The sequence below is a fragment of the Mya arenaria genome, chromosome 14, assembly GCF_026914265.1.
Source record: "Mya arenaria isolate MELC-2E11 chromosome 14, ASM2691426v1".
NCBI lineage: Eukaryota > Metazoa > Mollusca > Bivalvia > Myida > Myidae > Mya > Mya arenaria.
The window spans coordinates 31594112-31615246 of NC_069135.1; the positions used below are offsets into that span (position 1 = coordinate 31594112).

The 21135-nt window shown below is 33.5% G+C and overlaps 1 protein-coding gene and 1 pseudogene across 10 annotated transcripts in view; one reads left to right on the plus strand and one right to left on the minus strand.

The window, feature by feature from the left end:
- Window positions 1–21135, minus strand: part of LOC128217121 (uncharacterized) — a 219034-nt pseudogene that overhangs the window by 116196 nt on the left and 81703 nt on the right.
- Window positions 1–21135, plus strand: part of LOC128217117 (neuroglian-like) — a 102444-nt gene that overhangs the window by 12586 nt on the left and 68723 nt on the right. The window contains exons 1-2 of one of the 10 annotated variants that reach the window (XM_052924011.1): window positions 19492–19506; window positions 19687–19754. The exons of 3 other annotated variants lie outside the window; for them this stretch is intronic. The gene's annotated coding sequence lies outside the window, so the exon portion shown is untranslated. Of the gene's footprint in view, window positions 1–5563; window positions 5582–5913; window positions 5963–11276; window positions 11294–19446; window positions 19507–19686; window positions 19755–20303; window positions 20840–20877; window position 21135 lie in introns of those variants that run through there. 6 more of the 10 variants (XM_052924006.1, XM_052924015.1, XM_052924017.1 and 3 more) reach the window with 6 other exon arrangements.

Genomic DNA, 21135 nt, shown 5'->3' on the forward strand with positions numbered 1-21135 from the left:
CATTTCTAGTTGTTTTTGCATTGGTCGCAGACCTTTTCCAAGGTTTTTTTTTTTAATGTAAGTCAATATAAGAACCTGTGATTAAGTGTTATGTATCCAGAACTCGGCTAAACTGAATGTGTCTGTGGTCAATAGATCTTAACTTGTATGGAAAATACTAATGGAACTTGTAGATAAATCAAGTCTGGGCATTATTGCTGCCTGGCGAGACATCACGTCGTATATTATGGAGTCTTTTACTACAATGCCAACCGTGACCTTACAAAGGTACATTAATGGGGATGAATTTAGGTTTAGAATTCAGAAAAATATAGTTTAATTTTGAGTGCCATAACAGTAAATAGAGCACGGTTTTGAGGTCAGTTATCTTATCATGAAGGCCGTATAGTTGTTTACATGCATATTACTTAATAAGTGGTTTGATATCATAAAGTGTAGCCCCTTGAAAGTTTGTGATTTATCCTCAGTCACAAGGAGAACTCAAACCTACATCTCCTCAGACCCAAGAGGGAGATTGTAGAATTTAATCTTGTTTAATTTAAAAAAACTAGCAATAAGATAACATTCTGGTTTACATACCGTTTTAGATCATGCAGAGCAATGTAACCAAAATGGTTGAAAAAAGTATGGAAGCTTGTTGCACATGGCCATAATGAATTGGTGACAATTTCTTACTGTACCCTGAAATGGACTGGCTATAAATATCTATTGGTGTTGACATAGACAATCAGACAATTGTTATTCAAATATTTTAGACTTTATCAAGAAACAAAACACAAAAGCTGCTGGGGGGATGATGTAAACAGATTTTTCAGATACCGGAACTTCAATGATCAAATATTGGAATCTTCCCTTTAAATTTGTTCTCCATTGTATGAAACGGTTTTAATAACAACTTTACATTGAAAAGGTACAGTAAAAATATTGACAAAACCATCACAAAACCTTAAATAAATCATTCAGCGGCTGAAGCTACTTGGCGATATTTAATTGGCTTTTGATTGTTAAGATCAATGATAGTTGAGATTTGTATCTAACTTCAGTATTTGTCAACCTGAGTCACCTTTTGTTCATGGAGTTCATAACACTGACTCTTTTATTGGTAAGTTCTGAGGTAGAAGCCTGATTGTGATTTTTATGTGTTTGTTGGTAAATAGCGTCTGGGAAAACATTTCTCAGCAGAAAAATAAGGGTTTTTTTATTTTTCAAGTGCACTATGCAGGTGTTCATACACATTGTTTACTTTATATATTTGATATACCATTTAAGATGTCTTATAATGTTTATATGTTGAAGGTCAACAGAAAGTTTTACTAATGAAGGTCATTTACAGTATGGGTTCAATGTCAAGGTCAAATTTGATATTTGATTCTTTAAATGGGGAACAGGGAAGATAAAATTTTCCAATGAAGGTCATTTACAGTTATAATTGAATGTCAAGGTTAAATTTGATATTTGAAGCTTAAAACGGGGAACTAGGATGTTTAAATTCTCCAAAGAAGGTCATTTACAGTATGGGTTGAATGTCAAGGTTAAATTTGATATTTGAAGCTTTGAATGGGGAATTCAGGGAAGTTAAAATTCTCTAATAAAGGTTAGTTACAGTATGAGTTGAATGTCAAGGTTGAATTTGATAGGTGATACTTTAAATGGGGAACTGGGAAGTTAAAACCATAGGAGCAAGCAGTTACTGTAATATTTTTTCTTGTTATGCAAATTTGAGTCAAGTCATTAACATTTTTATAGCAAATCACATCTTGAACGTGTCTGGAGAGGATTTCCGAATCACAAGCACAAAGATGTTACTCTCCCTGCTGTAAACATTAGATTTGGCCAATTTTGTAGAAGTTTTTATGAAGATTATACAAGTTTTTATTGCCAAGACAGAAGTTTGCAGTCAAGCAAATGGGGTTTTCAACTGAGCATTATGAATTTTATTGGACATATCAATTTGCATATTTTGTTTATTTCTTTGTTGGAAAAGGAATTGCATTATGACAGACACAAGTTTATTGATATGGATTCTGACAGGCGGCATAAGATTTGGTACAAGAACAATGTATTGTCCCCGGATATTAAAAAAGTCCCGAGGTTTGTTACAATTAAGGGATGAAATTCTGTCATGGCCATTCTTTTTGGGGACAATAATAGATTTTGTTAAAAAAGACAGCAATGCATTTCCAAGCCATATCAATTTTATGAATATGTATTGGTGTTTTTTTGTATGCAACAAGTGATAAACTTAAATATTTGATTTCTGCATATGAAATGACTTTGTTAGCCTCTCAACAAATTAAAGAAAGTGGTTTTGCACTGAAGTCAAACTAGCTAAAGTTATAAGTAATTGTATGCATTTTTCATGCTGTTAATTTGTCAATAGTATGAAATTGCATTAAATATTTACACGAAAACTCTTCCAGTTTGTTTAATGGTCTATTAGGGAAATACAGACAAATCTTAAATGCTTATTAACTCGATATTAACATGTGACCAATATTTTAATTGTTCTCCTCTTTGGTATTTATTGATTGGTCAGTTTCAGGTCATGTGGACACAACATGGCTATTGATTGGTTGACATGAGGTCACATGGTTGGTCAAGCACAAAAACTGCACAGATGGTCACAAGAAGCGGTTAAACTGCACTTCCACAAAGGTTTTCATTATTTCATAGGATAGCAATCAAAAATCTTGATTGGCTATCTGATAGCATTGGCTCTTTTCTTTTGAAGTAAACAATTGTCATTAACTTATTAGTGTGTTTAACTGAGCATATATATAAGGAAGCCTGAAACCTGACTTTCTGGTACTTGGTAATCAGGTGCTTTTTACAGCATACTCTGGGCTCAAGATAATGGTGTGCAGTATGCAGTATGTAGGAAATCCCCAATTATTATTTGTTATGCAACATTGGCTGGAAAATGAAGTAATCCATATTGAAAAGGAGCTGCAAGTTTAGAACTCGTTCATTAAATGTTTTTTTGTCCTCATCATAATATGACGTAATTTATACTTTCTGTGTTATAAATGCAAAACTGTTGCGTCTGGCGGCTTAATAAATTGTTACAAGGGCGGTTGGTTTTTGCTCGAACTGCTTTTGCTGCAGCTGAATATTCCAGCATATTACGCAATGTTCAGTAAGGTTTTGCACATGATATAAAGCATCTAGACGTGATAAACAGTGTAGCCATAAATATGTAATCTTTTTCATAAATGTGACCTCAAATTTATAATCACATACATTCTGTTAAATTTATTTGTTCCTGATTCATATGCCAGCAGAGAGTGATTTAAGCTGATTACTATCATGAAATTCTGAAATAATATACACCCCATGGTAGTTGCTACATTAGATATAGGAACAGGTGGCACAGCATTTTGACATATGCTGCATAGAAGCTTATTTATTGGAAGAAACACAATGCTTATAAACCATGATAAATTCTGTAAAGTTGCCACTCCCAATGTTCCCTTCAGTGGCATTATTTAGTGTTTTTTTATGATAATTCTTTAATAATAGCCATTGCTTGCATTCAGTACAACCTGCCAGCAGAATCCAGTACCATACAGTAAACCCCCTCAACCTGGATGTACCGTGACCTGTACGGGTTCTGTTACCGCCCCATTACATTTACAGGAATGGTGCTACCGAATAACTTCTGACACCATTTAAGTGAAAGAAAGAGTGTATGCCTGAACAGTGGTTTGAACCCTGTACCTTTTGACCGCCAGCCGACACCACAACCGTGTCGCTATAAAAGCTAGCTCAACAGCGAGGCTGTTGGAAGTGCCCTATATATGGCTGACACTCGTAACACAGTACTCACTGGAGAACCATGGTGGAAGCAATGGATGGTGTCAGGGCTCCAGTGGGGTGGGGGGGGGGGGGGGAGTAAAAAGAGAAAGTATGTCTAGATACACCATATTTCACTCCTTTAGACTAATAAGCTCTCTGCTGTTTGTTGTCTCCAAGCTGGACATGTGGGCTTCTTCCGGGCAGTCTGGATTTCCATCAACAATAGACCTAGCTATAACAACGTACCAATGAGATCGATTAATATTATGTTGTAATGATTTGTTTCACGATCGATTTAAAAAAAACAAGTTTACAAAAGTTAAATCCTGTACATGCTGAGCTGTGACTGCCACCTTTTACCCCCTTAGAGAAATCAATTTTTAGTACCCTCACATTCACATATCCGAGGAGTCCATATAGAGTCATTCTATTGCAAATTTGGCTTTTGTTGAGATGGAAATCACTGCCCTAATGCAATCTTGGTGGCAATTTTCAGCAGTTTTACGAGTTTTACGATTTTGATTGTCACGAATTGCCTCCTAATGAACGTAGAATGGCCACTAAATGTTAGTTGTAGTAGATGCGGCCTCAAGCAAAATTGTAGGCACGATGGATGTTAAGTATATCTGAGTAAGATAAACTTTGAGAACCACCGGCCTTATTTATGACATTAAAGAAATTTGCCTGGACTGTTACATTCAGAGTTCTAGTAAAGTTAAATAAGAAATATCATTGGGGGCCCACATGGGATCATATAAGCTGGTTTGTTGTTGTTGTTGTTTTTTTTTCAAGAAAAAAAGATGAGATTATAATTGTTGTATTCTTGTTGCTTTTGAAGTGTAATAGAAGAGTTAGGTGATCTCTGCTATTGATATGCAGGCTTCAGTTCTCGGTAAGAGAATCATGGAAAAGTCCTTATAAATCCATGGTGGCTGAACCGTTCACCTCTTGTCAAACCAAGCCAACGTAATGCAAAACCCCACTTGTTTCATGGAATCTGCTGTGACTGACATCCAAAAACATATTCCCCCAGTATTTTAAAGGACAGAAATTGCTACAGTGGAATTTTTTTGTGTAAATGACAGCAGGGACCGGAGGACATGAGGCTGGCTGACTCATTCGCGCCTTTAATCCCCCCTGATGGGGCGCGAGTAATGAAAAACGATCGTCCAATATTCCATGCTTCATTCTACAGCCCTTGTACATGAGCCTTCTTGATTGTCCTAGAGACATTAAATGGTAAACCGGTGAGAAAGGGTTCTGTCCAGTGTTGGTTATATTGAATTTCGACCCTCAAACCATTCCATTCCTGATTGTCCCCTAATGTTTTATGTGTATTGGGTTCGGGGTCAGTGCAAACTCCTATTTGGGCCTTAATTAAAGAAGGGATATCCAGCTTAGACATTAGATTGATTTGATTCTTTATCGGAATCTTTTTATGTTTCCATTTGTATGAAACATTGATAGAAATATGTTGATATTGAACTAAAACCTATGTTTCATTTGGAGATACTGTAGTTTATACTAAATGAATCTATACTGTTCCCCATTATTGCCATCTTTTTTGTCAGAAATTACTTTATGCTTTTAAATTTTGTTATTTTGATACTTATTTTCAGTGCTAAATGGCATTCATCGTTATCATTTTAAGAGTTCTGAAAATTACCGTATTGCCGAGAAGTTGAAAGATACGGCAATTATACCATTACTTCAATCCCTTTTTTGCAGAGCATCTCAGAATAAAGGATGATAATGAAAAACAGCTTTTTGCACATGATGAGGAAAGGTTAGAAGAGATTTTCTCAATTCTATCTCAATTTATAAATATACATTAAAAGACTTATTAGATGTTCAAAATGTGTTGTTTTTTTAGAAGACGCTAAGCTTAATAAGAACCCATACAGCAAACTCTTTAAAATATGCTTAATTCAATGACCGGTCATGTATTGAATCATAATACCTACTAGCTTGTCACAATTACCTGATACCTAGCCGGTTAAGGCTTCTGTTATCAGTGTAGGTGGTGTGTAACCTAAATTATACAATAGAGTAAGGGTTAATGTACATGACATCAGCAGCCAGAGCAGGTGCGCTATAATAAACAAATGACTCCAAAAGAATGCTTTTAAATGGAACAAATTGCATTTTATTTCACTTTAGAGTTAAGGTAAGCATTATAATTTATGTTCAGATCACAGAATCGAAAAATAAACCCACAAAAAGACCCCCTGAATGTCTTTTAGGTACTACGAACGCTTCTAACAGGACATTTACGGTAACATTATTTTCTTACAAAATGAGTCGTGATTTATGTATTCCTTAAATGGACTTATTCTGTAGTGGACCAAAAATCTTGATCCTTTTCTATTCTATCCTGTCATTTTCAGTTTTTCTAAGGGCGCTCTTATTCATGCACACGTAACCTGAGAATTAAATAGGGAGAGCATTTGTAAGGCAGATTACAAAATTAGCGAGTAAAATGCGGACATTTTATCAATGACGTAATTGATTTTAAAGTAATCGTGTGTCATCTATTACAATGGGTGTGTAATGGATATCCACTGATATGACGATTTCATGGTTTTACTGTCATTATGACAGGAAACCTTCATGTAATGATGCTTTCAAATCATTTGAAATACATGTTGACTCATGACATTGCTGGCTTGGATTCTGAAATAAAATTAAAAAATTCGAGTAGCTAATGCTATGTTACAGGAGAATGTGGTCCTTGAGTAAAACAACTTGTCCAAATGGGGGGATCCGACATACGAAATACACATGTTTCCACTAGGCCTGGAATATATCCACCATCTTTTCCGCTGGTCCGTAGTTGATACATTATTGCCACAGAAGAGAGAAAAGAACTGCACAAAAATAATTTTTTATACATATTTTGGTGATTTTAATAGAGAAATAAAAATGATACTTCACTTTTTCAATTTTGAAATTTTTAACTGTGTTGATATTTAAGCTTGCATTCAGTTCTAAATCAAACATCTGCCTGCACAGGGCTGGGACAAAATTTCATCGACATCATTTCCGAAATGACGTTTAAGGTTTGCATACACTTTGGCTCCCTTTGCTGAAAATCTATGATTAAATGTCATTTTATTTCTGTAAGGCATATATAAAATATTTTTTTTAGTTACAGGTTAAGTTCGCAATATAATTTCACCTCATGAACACCTTAAGTAAATATAGCTGTTTAAATGCTCACTCAGTGAAATATATTATGATCTTACATGGAAATAAACAATTATCCACTATAACTTTAATTTAAGCACATTTTATTTCTGAAATAACATACACAAGTTAAAAACAAACTGTAGGATTAGGCTGAAAGAAGCTGAACAACTAATGAAAGCCCTTTCTTTAAAGCTGCACTCTTACAGATTGAAGGTTTTGACAACTTTTTTATTTTTTGTCTTGGAACGAGCCGATTTTCGCGAAAATCCATGGAATCCAGTTATATAAGACTGCCGACAAAAAATCACAGATTTTTATATTTAGTAACTGTTTCAGCCATAAATCATTATTTTTCAAACCGAAATATGACAATCTACGATCTGATTTTTTCTCAGCAATTTTATATCATTGGTTTGCAGATATTTACGCAAAAATTTGCTCTTTCCAAGACAAAAAAATAAAAAAAGTGTGAGAGTGCAGCTTTAAAAGATATATTTAATTCCTGAATTTATTTTACTGCACTGACGATTTGTTCAGAATTTCTGAAAACTTCTGTTCGGTTGTATCTTTAGTAATGAAGACAAGCAATTTATAAGTAATTTTTTTATTAAATTTAATTCCTGTGATTTAAATAGAATTTAAAGTTAACTGTGCTTTTAATTTACTCCATAATATAAAAGAAAATAAGAAATTCCAATAGCAGCTGCTAGTCTAGAAAAATCACATTGAATGTTTTCATTTTCGTTCACTAAGTCATTATTTGATGAGTGAAAAAAGATCGAAAAATCATTTAGCTGTCTCAGACTCAAATTGACTTGGTTCCCAGTGGAGTTTTTTTCAACAAAAATGAGCCAAACTATATCACAACAGTGATTAATCTTGGTAGAAGTCAGTTATTTTCTCACAAACTCCCCAAAAGAAAAATCTTTATTATACAAGAACCCGGAATTTAATGTCTTGTAAGATATTTAACAAATCTTGATTAATAGTAATTGTTCTTTTCGACAGACGTTGGACTGTAATTATCCTTTTGCCAAGTTCCTGGAAGAAAAAGAATTGGATTTCCAACTGAGAAAATAAAATGGAAGTTTTATCATGTTTAAAAGAGAGTTTGCTTTATTTTTGGAAAGTTTGGTTCCTAAATTGGTTTAAATGTGATGTAAAGTTCACTTACATCTTACATACACATGTAATGCAATGACAGTGAACTGATATTTATGGCCAAAAGAATTGAAATAAAGGCATATTTCCAAAATTATCTTATTAAAAAAGTATTTGCTGTTTATATGGATTTTTTGTCTCACTTTCTGTTCAATTTCCATGCAATTGTAATTAATTTCTGCACTTTAAAGCTGCTGCTCTCTTACAGATTAAACTTCAGGCAAATTTTTCATTTTTTGTCTCGAAATCAGCCAGTTTTTGTGTTAATGTTTAGAAAACAGTTATATTAGGCTGCTCACAAAATATCAGATCAAAGTTTTTCATATTTAAACGGGAAAATTGATGTTTTATGGCTAAAAGTAAAATGCTTTAAGAAAAACTATTTTTCGGCAGTTTTCCATACAAATTGAGAGTTAATATTGTGAGTTAATTATCTTATATGATTCAATCAAAAGTACTCACATGCCAGAATCAGCTGATTATAAGACAACAATTAAAAGAAAAGTCAATACTGTGAATCTGTGAGAGTTCAGCTTTTAGTCTTGGTTTTGATAGTCAAAAACAGTTTTAACAACTTGATTTTCATGACGGAATTTTTTCAAACTTTGCCGAGTTTTAAAGGGCCACTAAGCCACTCACTGAGATCTTTACTTCTACATGGAAAAAGAGATCCTTTGTTTGCATACATTTGGAAACCATAAGAGTAGAATTCAGTAGTCCTCACTTTAAGTAAGTACTTTTCTCAGTAAAAGAGTTTTGCCGGAAGTAGAGTTCTTAAACTCAAGGGATTTATGAGTTTCTGAGATCTTAGATCTATGGTGTAGATTGTTGTAACAGATAAAAAAGACATATTATTCATCAGAGAAAATTCCTTTTGAAAAGACATGTTGAAAAGATCAGTTATTGCCCTAACAAATGTATAAAACATTTATTTCAATGTGAAAACAGCTTCCAAATGATTGCACAATGATAGCATTTCACTGAAAGCTAGAATTTAACAGACAGAAATCATTTGTCAAATTTCAAGAGAATTCAAGCAAAGATCATATGTTAAAGTGTGTATGACTTCCATGATGTTTATTTTGTTGAGTGAATTGTTTGGTAAAAAAAATATTGGCAAAGAGCAAGTAAGTGTTGACCCATGACAAGAACATGTCAATGTTTTTGGCAAAGGAAGATTGATCATTTGGTCTTGGAAGGGAGTCTGGCCTTAATCTGTCCATCAGCCTAATTGGGCTTATCAGTAGTTATAGTTTTTAACATTTGAGCACATTAATCATGTCAAATTATGAGATAGTTCTATGAAATGAGTTTAAGATTGTTTGTTGGTGGGTGGTAGAAATAAGTTCAAACCTAAACTTTAAATATATATTGCAACAATTGTGAAACAATTTTATTGCAACACTATGTTATCACCCTGTCTTGTGAGAGTGTGGTCTGGGGTTGTGGGCACCTGTGCACGCATAAACCACAGAAAAGACTTCCCTATGTAACCAAACTTGTGGCAGAAAAAAGAATGTTTCAAGTTACACACTATTGTACTTAAAGCATACTTTTAGCAAAACTGGAACTCATGAATAATGAATTATACACTTAACTGTTTTTGTAATGAATGATGAATTTGATGCAGTGAAGTTTTGAATAGCTTCTATCATGTTTCAATATTAATTGTATATTGACATGTCATTATGAAATTCACCAACCCACATCGTTGCATGCATTGTTATATTTATTACCAAACTGTCTTGGAAAGGCGTATGCAATTATTTATTTGTTACCACTAGCTCAACCGACCCTGTTTGTTCCTCCCCACCCTGCACTTGTTTTGCCTTTGATTGATATGTGGATTTTTTAGGATTTTCCTAAACAAATGAATTTGTTTGAATGAACATGTTAATTTTTGACCATGTTTGTTTGATTTTTTTTACAATAATTTAGATATCCCTGGGGTTCTGAGGTTTGGTACAGAGATCCAGTTCTCAAAAAGTAAAAAAAAAAAAGAACAAATAAAAAGTTTAATATGCCCTATAACATACCTACTCTTATTTTTTAGATGTTTGTGGAAATATATTTTTTGGCCTAATGAGAAAGTTACCAAACCACATTGCATGCATTATAATATTTATTACCAAACTGTCTTGTAATAGGAGCTCATAGGGTACAGGGTCGCCAGATTCACCTCAAAGTTATAATATGATACTGTCAAATTTCATTTCACCATCACATAAAACTGACTTATTTTGTTCTGAGTTGATCCAAATTTTGTTCATAAAAATTTGTCTGCTTTGATTTTGATTTCCATTTCACTGTATTATTTACAAAGTTCTGTTTTTGTCATTTTATTTTCAGGCTGATGTTTCAGAAATGATATTTTGGCCGCTTGTTCAGAACTTTCTGAAGTTTTCAAAGTGATAAGCTTGAGGCTTCAGTGGCACTTTTGAGATTGATGTGAGTGTTCCCAGGGGGGGGGGGGGTCAATAACAACTGGTATGAAATATTTTGTGTACAAATATTGAATCGGCATTCTGCAGATCCATAGTTCAAGGGAAAGTTTTTTTTTTTTTTAATTTTAATTGAATTTGGATGTTACTTTATTTTTTATTTATATAGTAAAGCATTTGGTAATATTGACATTCCAGTTTAGTTTGAAGCCAGGAGCCCCACAAAAAGGCTTATAAAAAGCCAATTTTGCTTCTGGGTCAGAGGGCTCTGCCTGCTTTGACCTCAAATGGGGGCCTTAAGTGGCCCCCAAACCCTTTGCAAAAATGGTTCCAGCTCTTCAGCTGCCACTAGGTCAATCACATCCCCGTTACATAATGCCACATATATACACTTTGCAGACATAACCAACATCTAAATGTGAATTTATACTTATATAAATATGACAATTCTGAACATCATTGTATTTTAATTGCCTGAAACTTCATTCCACCTTTCAGTACACCTGAGCTACTACAATATAATTAAAAAAATGTTTCATAAAAAGAAAGGACATACCATAAATTAAATTATCAAGCAACTGAAAACAATTTACATAGCCTGATATAGCTTGCCTTATAGAATTTATTACATTTTCTACAGTAAAGAGTTCCCTCTATTCTCAGTTTCAGAAAAATTATGAATAAATTGCATGGAAGAGAATCTAGCCGTAAGTAATCCAACTATAAGGCAGCAGGTGTGTTCAAATTCTAAAAGAGAAATGTGTATCTTAAAACATATTTTTTTATTATCTTAATGGCATGCTGTGCATGGAATGCGCAATATTAAAACCTTAAAATAGCTTTCTATTTTGCAACTGAGAATTGTGTCATTAAGTCCTGAAAGTCAAAAAAGTTTCTTGATTGTCGGTTTGTGAATTGTACTCCTTTAATTGTCAATGTCAAGACAATGCTTTGACTTTCCGGACTTGATGAAGTTTTTCTGAACAGCCAGAAAAGGCATCGATTGAAAGGTCAGATAATGTCATAACATCCTTGGACTTCATGGTTTTTGTAAAAAATACTTCAATTCTTTTTTAAAATGCACTTGTTTTTCTGTCGAAATTGAGGGCACCTGCTTCATTATATATAGTGCATACTGCGACTGGTTTCTCCGTCATGAATTGTGGAATGTGGTTGGAGAGTATGATTCTGAGTTCTTTCGTAACAGTTTTTCTTCCATTTATGTTTTAAACCTTCGTTGAAAGTCTCTAGCGTTAACAGTCCAGTGGTTCAATTTAAGTATATGGATTTGGTGTCATGCAAATATGACTAATCCTACTTCAATGTTGTTTTTTGTGAAAAGTTTTATGTATTACAAATTGTGTGTACAAATCTTCTTACGTAAAAGTGTTTTGTCTAAAAGATGTTTTGTTTTAAAGGCTGCATGTAATAAATTATTTTCTTTTCCTTTTTCTAGATTGTATTTACTAGATTATAACCTACATTTTTAGCCAATGAAATCGCCTATAGGCCTCTAATAAGAACCTTGCTAAATGCTTAATCTTTAATCATTATCAGTTTTACAACAAACCAAACATGATGGCAGTATTTGGTTCCCTGTCTGCTGTTAATACATTATAATCTAATTGAGTTTAATTGCTACTGCCCTTCTTAATCATCAAGATTTTACACAATATGTTCAAATACTACTTAAAGCTGCACTCTCACAGATATAAATTTTTTACAACTTTTTTTTTTTTGTCATTGAAAGAGCAAATTTTGCGTAAATATCTATTTACCAATGATAAAAGATTGCTGACAATAGATCATATCGCAGATTTTCATATTTCTGTTCCAAAATTAATGTTTTATGGCTTTAACCGTTCACTAACGCTGGTTAAGAAAATGCATAAAACATCATAAAAATCTGCGATCTAATTTTTTGTCAAAACGTTCAATCTGTGAGAGTGCAGTTTTAAAATGAAGAAAAGAAAAATAAGAATAAGATGGCCTAAATGTGCATCTCAAGAAACTTCCTGGTGTCATAAAGATGGTTGAGTATTGAGATGGATATTGTCATTAGGCAAAATGATCATTTTCTGCAAATTCATTAATATTTTGCATGTGAAAGGTACTAAAATCTGCATAAAAATTCTTGTCCATTTTGTTGCCATGGTAACAGAACTATAATAAATGGCAAAATATTACCATTTCCATGATGATTTTGTGGTTAATGTGTTAGCTTGTATTGTCATTTTCTTAAGAATGTAAGAGACCTGTATAGAGGAAGCTTTCTCTGTTTTATTGTATATGGATTTTTTTCATATTTGCAATGTTATTTTTTAAGGGAAGATCAGAACTAGGAAATGAAACCGAAGTCCTTAAGTTAGAGAAAGTAAAGGACTTTTCGTGTTGCCTAAGCAGCATGGCGGTCACATAGGGCTCATGTAGGGGTCATTGCTGTCAGCTCCTGCATTGTCACATTTTCACTTCCTCTCTCAACTCTCAGGTATTTCTTCTCCAATCTTTACAAAACTTGGCAGTAATGCTTATTAACATATTATTGTGACTGAGTTCTATAACCATTTAGATCAAAATATTGTCTCTGTACTGTAATGGCCCTTGAATTGTCAAAATTATGGGCTTACCCGATCTAAGGGAGGCCTCCACATGGATCTAAGGGAGGCCTTCAAATTGAGGATTTCTAGTTTTTTTCTAGACTTATCATGATAATTCCTTTGTAATGAGGTGGAGCATTTCATTTCAAATGCCAAAATCTCTTATCACAATGAACAACACTATCTGACAAAATGCATGCATGAATTGAAAGAAGATAGCATCTTTACTTCCCTTGAATTAGAGGTAGGAAACAATAGTGTATGGAGAGGGGGATACCCTAGCTGAAATTTGGCTACAGTTTGAAAGTTGAGATGTGGAAATAATAGATAAATGATTTATTGGAGGATTGTTTGAGAGTTTTCCTGTGGATATTATCAACACTGCATGGTAGACCTCTTGCAGCTGGAATGTTGTACAGGTTGAAGATCATTGATAAACAAGTGGCACTCTTTCCTATGGTGATCCTTGTGAATAAGTACAAGATCCTCTAGGTAGTAGATGTTTTGCTACTGACCTCCTACTAAAGGATTTTGGCTTCTGATGTTTTACTGAAGGTTTATGGCTACTAAGTTTATTCTGTAGGTATTAAGCCACTGAGTATGTACTGTAGGTATTAAGCCACTAAGCTTGTACTGTAGGTTTATGACCACTGAGTTTGTACTGTAGGTATTAAGCCACTAAGCTTGTACTGTAGGTTTATGACCACTGAGTTTGTACTGTAGGTATTAAGCCACTAAGCTTGTACTGTAGGTTTATGACCACTGAGTTTGTACTGTAGGTATTAAGCCACTAAGCTTGTACTGTAGGTTTATGACCACTGAGTTTGTACTGTAGGTATTAAGCCACTAAGCCTGTACTGTAGGTTTATGACCACTGAGTTTGTATTGAAGGTATTAAGCCACTAAGCCTGTACTGTAGGTTTATGACCACTGAGTTTGTACTGAAGGTATTAAGCCACTAAGCCTGTACTGTAGGTTTATGACCAATGAGTTTGTATTGAAGGTATTAAGCCACTAGGTGCAACTGAGTTCATACTGTAGGTGCCACTGAGTTTGTATTGTTGGTGCTACTGAGCTTGAACAGTAGATGCTATTGAGCTTGAAAAGTAGATGCTACTGAGTTTGTATTGAAGGTATTTAGCCACTAGGTGCAACTGAGTTCATACTGTAGGTGCAACTGAGTTCATACTGTAGGTGCAACTGAGTTTGTATTGTTGGTGCTACTGAGCTTGAACAGTTGATGCTATTTAGCTTGAGAAGTAGATGCTACTGAGTTTGTATTGAAGGTATTTAGCCACTAGGTGCAACTGAGTTCATACTGTAGGTGCAACTGAGTTCGTATTGTTGGTGCTACTGAGCTTGAACAATAGATGCTATTGAGCTTGAAAAGTAGATGCTACTGAGTTTGTATTGAAGGTATTTAGCCACTAGGTGCAACTGAGTTCATACTGTTGGTGCAACTGAGTTTGTATTGTTGGTGCTACTGAGCTTGAACAATAGATGCTATTGAGCTTGAAAAGTAGATGCTACTGAGTTTGTATTGAAGGTATTTAGCCACTAGGTGCAACTGAGTTCATACTGTAGGTGCAACTGAGTTTGTATTGTTGGTGTTACTGAGCTTGAACAGTTGATGCTATTGAGCTTGAAAAGTAGATGCTACTGAGTTTGTATTGAAGGTATTTAGCCACTAGGTGCAACTGAGTTCATACTGTTGGTGCAACTGAGTTTGTATTGTTGTTGCTACTGAGCTTGAACAGTAGATGCTATTGAGCTTGAAAAGTAGATGCTACTGAGTTTGTATTGAAGGTATTTAGCCACTAGGTGCAACTGAGTTCATACTGTAGGTGCAACTGAGTTCGTATTGTTGGTGCTACTGAGCTTGAACAGTTGATGCTATTGAGCTTGAAAAGTAGATGCTACTGAGTTTGTATTGAAGGTATTTAGCCACTAGGTGCAACTGAGTTCATAATGTAGGTGCAACTGAGTTCGTATTGTTGGTGCTACTGAGCTTGAACAGTTGATGCTATTGAGCTTGAAAAGTAGATGCTACTGAGTTTGTATTGAAGGTATTTAGCCACTGAGCTTTTACTGAATGACTAAATGGCAATTAGGCAGTTGTTTTTGTTACTGTAATACCACCAAAACAAACATTTTCAGGAAATTGACATATTTAAATATGTTGCATTTGACCACATTTTACTGTTTTTTTTTCAGGATTAAAGATGTGATCGATTGTGCAAATTTTTAATATGACTATGTTTTTTCAGGCTTCTGTTATACTTAAATAATGAAAAACAGTGTCATGTTACGATGAAAAAAAAATATTGTCATGTTTGTTATTTTGAGTTTTGTTCCTATGGCATCTGCTTCAGTGTTTCATTAACTTAATGTATTTTTATGACTGTTTTTCCAAAGTCTTGTTCTAAAAACACCTGTACATAATTAATAGCTCCTTCCACAGAGTTGCTGACGGCATTTGAAATGAGGAAAAAAGTCATTTATCTTATTTTCGTTCAAACTTCTATTTTGATAGGTGCTGGATTATTAATGGGCAACAAGCCTTCATGGTAATATGTGAGTTTTATGTTTTTTTCTGGGCTCCACCCTGTTAGAATTATTTTTAATAGAATATGACTGTGAGAGAATTGATTAACCCTTACCATGCTGCAATGTTGTAAGTGTAGTTCAGTGCTCACTGCTGAGTTGTTTTGAGTGAATGTTAAATATATCACCCATTGACTTTAAAAGAATACAATTTAAATAATACTTGTTCTACAACATTCAAACTTTCAGACAGTGATATTGAAATGTTAAAGTTTTAATTAAGCTATCAGTAATTGAAATTGATTCCACGGTAACCATGGAGACAATTTCTTGTCTAAAAATTATACTTTTATTTTGCATATGCTATTGTTTTTCATAAAAACACATTTGTGTTCATCAATAAAATCCATCAATTGAAGAATTTTTGGGTAAAATGAAGATTCACATTGATATTGAACGCAATTAAATGAAAACTTATGTTATTGTTTATTTTGGACAACATTTGTTATATGGCGTGTGCTACAATATAATTGAAAAACAGCTGTTTATTGGAGAGAAACAAGCAAATATGTCAATGGTCATTCATTTGTTTTTTCTAGCTTTAGTGTTCAGATCAAGAATACAATACTATGAAGCAACAAAAACCTTTGTGAGAAAGTTATTCTGCATGTTCCCATGGCAACCAATCTTCTTTATTTGATATTCATACCAAAGTTAAAGAATTTGACCAATGTTCAGGTTTTTTATTGACTACATTACCATTATTTTATGAATATGTATCTGCTTTATCTAATTTAATGTCATAATAAATAATTTTCAGCAAATAAAAATTCACATTACGGTATTTTAGTGATGCTTAGCTATGGAAAGAAGAACAGTTAACAATATACTAATGGCACAGACCTGATACCCTGTTTAAAGGATCACAAAACAATAGTCCAGTATGAAATTGATATTACAATATTACTGAATGGGAGCATGATTGATAAATAAACATTCCACAATTATGTATCTTTCAGTCATTTCATTTCAATTTTAAAAGGTTGCTATGGAAACATCAACTATGTTTTTTTTTAAAAGAACAGTATACCAATAAGATACGATTCTTAAGTTGTAGTCATTTGAGACTGCATAAACACAACATGAGACAATGAATCAAAAACATGCTTTTGACCAGTATTAATTAAATATTATAAGTACAATCATGTTTCTTAAAGGAAACAAATGTTTATATTTGTTATTTCCAACCAGCGACTGAACTAGTCTTCTTTAGTAGCAGTACTCAAGACTTGGTTATAAGGACAGTATCAAAAGTGCATATGGTATATAATTAAATGAGCTTTAAAATAGTGAAAAAGAAGTTTATCGCTTCTTCTAATGTATATGTACTGAATAAACAATAACAAGCAGTTACTTTAGATTGACAGGATAGAACCAATACTTAAAAACAAGTTGCCCATTGTACCCACTGACTGCACTAGTGGGGGATGTGCACCAGGCAACGCCCCTCACATTGTTCAAATTTACTTCTTCTATATCAGAGAAATAAGATAAAAAGTAATTTTATACATTCAAAATGCAACATCTCAGACTACAAAATGCTTACATTTTTTGGGGTGGGGTGGGGGGGGGGGAAGAACCCATTTTATGCCATCCACCCTGGTACCATTGTAAGTAGTTAATTTTGTAACTTATTGAATTCATAAAGGGAGTGTTAGTTAAAACTTATTTATTTTCACAATTGTGAAACAAGTATTTGCAACTCTCATTGGCACAATGATACCAGAGAGTGGGTCTTGTGTACTAGGGGAAACTGGAAACCCCGGAAAAGAAGCCCACTCGTCCAACTTGGTGACCACTAACCAAACTCACACTCGCCTAGGCTGGGAATTGAACGCAGGTTCTCTATGAGAGAGGCGAATAGGAAATTCCTATCGAGCCCATTGGTATAGTTTTATACATAACATATCATATAGCTTTCTTATTATTAAACATGCAAGTGTTACTTTATTTACAGCTTAAAAAATACTTGCTCTGCCTTAACAAATCAAATAGTTATAGTTCTTGGATGGCTGTGCATAAATAATTTCATTGTAGGACTGTATATTCTAATACATTTGATATTATTTCATCTTATGATAACATTAAAACAGAGAGAGATATACATAGAGAGATATACATGTTGTAAGCAAACTATCATAATTTTTATACTTTAACTATTTAGTTATCAGGTGGTTTAATGTTACCGAAGGGCCAACAAAATAAAGCACACATTAACATGTCTGTATACTCATGTTTCAACACCATACTGTTTGTACATATTTATAAAATGCAATGTAAAGTTTGGTAAAAATAACTGCAACTTTGAAGAAATAAAATGTATCCACCTTTCTTACAATTATGGCAGAATGTTAAATCACATCTCTGCTTAAAGTAACTTGCCATTTATGCAATGATTTAACTTGTCATTTCTCAGAATTCTTGACGTGCATGTATGCAAAAACATAATTTTGGTTCATATTGTAAATGTTGATGAAAAGCTCTCATGAGATGCAACATGTTTTGCCTTTTTTATTTAATAACAAACATTGATTTTAGTGACAAAGAGTGTGATTATTTCCTTTTTTTATTTATTTTTTTAAATAAACATGTAAATCCATATTATGTTAGGTAGTTTTTTTCTGTGTTAAAATTCCTTAATTAGCTGTTATCATATGACATATATAATAAATAAATTCATAAGAATGGTAATTGCCAATTACATTTTTTACATTTGATTTTTTTATTGATAAAAGTAATGTTTCATTTTCTGTATAAATAACACTATTGTACATCATACTCATAAGGAATACATTTATAAGTGACAATAGAGGTGTTTTGGTTAAGGGGTGTTTATTTCATGCTTTGGTCCTTTTTTCCCCTTGTAAAACCTTACAGGTATTTTGCCACCTGGTGATTGGGAGGGGGGTGGGGGCACATTACAAAAATAAGCAGTGTTAATATGGTGTTTTGTTTTAGGTGAAGTTGTCCCACATCCTTATGTGTAAGCTTGGTGTACCTTAATTGGTTTGTTAAAATTAAAATCTACTCTACTGTAACATTCTCCAGATGACAGCAGCCAAATGTATTAAACCAGTTAATTCGTTTTAAGTTTAAAATGAGTCGAAATGTTTATTAATTGGTCAACATTCATCAAATAGGCACTGTTCACCAATTTAATTATAACTATCATGTGTAAAGTAACCAAAAGATTACATGCGGATAATTGGCCCCCATATGACTTGCGGATATGTAAAACAGCATCCGATTAAAGTAAAAACTTGTGACATTTTTGAATGAACTATTGTTCTTTTTCGACTAGGGCTAAACGATAGCAGTCATATCATTCTTTGTATAATATAATTAATTAAAATATGCAGGAGTTGTTAAAATAACAATAGCAATAAGCATTGACAAATGTAACAGCCGACACTGGTAAACAATAACTGTCACGTGATTGTTGTTTTATCCCCGCCAATTTAGGTCATGCAAATATTGTTGTTTATAGATAAAAAATAAAAGTGTCAGCGGCTGCCATCGAATATGTAGACACAAATATCTGTAAATTATGTGTAAGAAAAACATTTTATAACATTCTATGGTTAAATATCAAATAACAGTGCTCTAAGTGTGAGTGGTGAAATCGAAAGTAATTTTTCTAAGTTGACACCGGTGACCTAGTTTCACAATTTAATCTCAATTTCGGACGGTGGTGTTTATGGATTTTAAATCACAGAATGGTTTGGAAATACTTGTCATTGAGTCAATGTAAAGCTTGTGTTTATTCTAAATTACATGTTTATTCATGTTTGAGTTAATATAGTGTAAAAACAATGAAAGAGTTGAACACATACAAGTGTCATTGACATTTACTGATGCCGGGATTTAATGATAGTGATGGGTTTTCAATTGTTTTCCAGAAATATCAGATTTGATGGCCGTTCCTCAGTGGTGTTTAATGCAAAGTGGAATTCTATAGCAGTCTAGTGTAATAGTGCTTTTAATTTGTATTGTATTGTATTTTTGTTTCATTCAATGCTTTAAATACTCATTTCTAACCATTCCAAAAATATTAACATCAATGTTTCGTACGACATATTCAGTGTTATGTGTTTCTGATATTTTTCTTGCCAAGTAAAATGAGATAAAAACATAACTTATCCCTTGATGCCTCTAATATTCCGCCTATGGATTTTTTATTCACGAGACAATTAAAAAGCAATTATTTCTTCTGGTTGTACTGTAATAAACATATCATGAGAACTAAATCTTTCAGTTTCTATGTGGTTGTTTCAATATATTACATGTACTTAATTACTTACCACCCCTCCCCCTCCCTTGAACATATAATGTCTTCAGATTACAATTATACCAGGCAAAAGTTTGAGAGCCTAAATATTAGACAACCATAATTCAATAACTTCTCCATTTATAATAAAAAAATCATTTAGTGATGTTTCTTTAGTAAAAATATTTAATAACACTCCAAGAACAGCCAACACCACACTCCAAGAACAGCCAACACGAGACTATTGGAATTTCTTTCAGCTTCTAACATGCTTGGGTCCCAGATGCATGTGGGTAGTTCAGTTTTCCTCGATATTTAGTTTCTCTGGACGCTTAATGTACTGGAGTTTAACTCTTGCAGTGTGGCATAGTGCGCTGTGAGTCTTCGCAAGTGTCATTGGTTTTTTGGAAGGTACAAGAGAAAGCTGACTGTAAATGTTCTTTCATACCATATAGAGTACAAGGATAATTTCAATAGTATTTCAGTTTGCTGAAATTCTGAACTTGTGTCTACCATACTCAGTTTGTGTATGATACTATTTGAAACTGAATACCGGAGTTTTTCACCTATTAGTGGAATATAATCTGTCTTACTGGATTATTAGTATTCAAAAGAAGTATGGATATTTTGAAAAGCATGTTTACAAAGGAAAATAATTAAGGAGTATATTTGAAGCAGCTTTGGCGCTTATTGTCGATAACTGGATAGTGTATTTAAACATTAACAAACAAGAATAGTCATTGGATAGTGGGTTCATTGTCAGCATGATGCGAAGCAGATAATTGGTGAGTAGCTCAGCGTTTGATAGTTTGATGGCATTATACTAAGCCACTGGTGACATTCGAAATACTAGAAACCCGCAGAAAGGGTTTATTTGCCTCTGACAAATGTATCGGAGTGGATTTTGTTGTTGTATTTTCTTCCTATTAAGGGCATGACAGATGTCATTATTTTCAGGTCGTGTGCTAATGTACTACAGTAGATGCATTTAATGGGGAAATAGATATGGGACATTTCAGTGGTGTCATTTGGTGAAGAATATACATTAATGCACGCATCAAAGTAGATCTTCTGTACATGG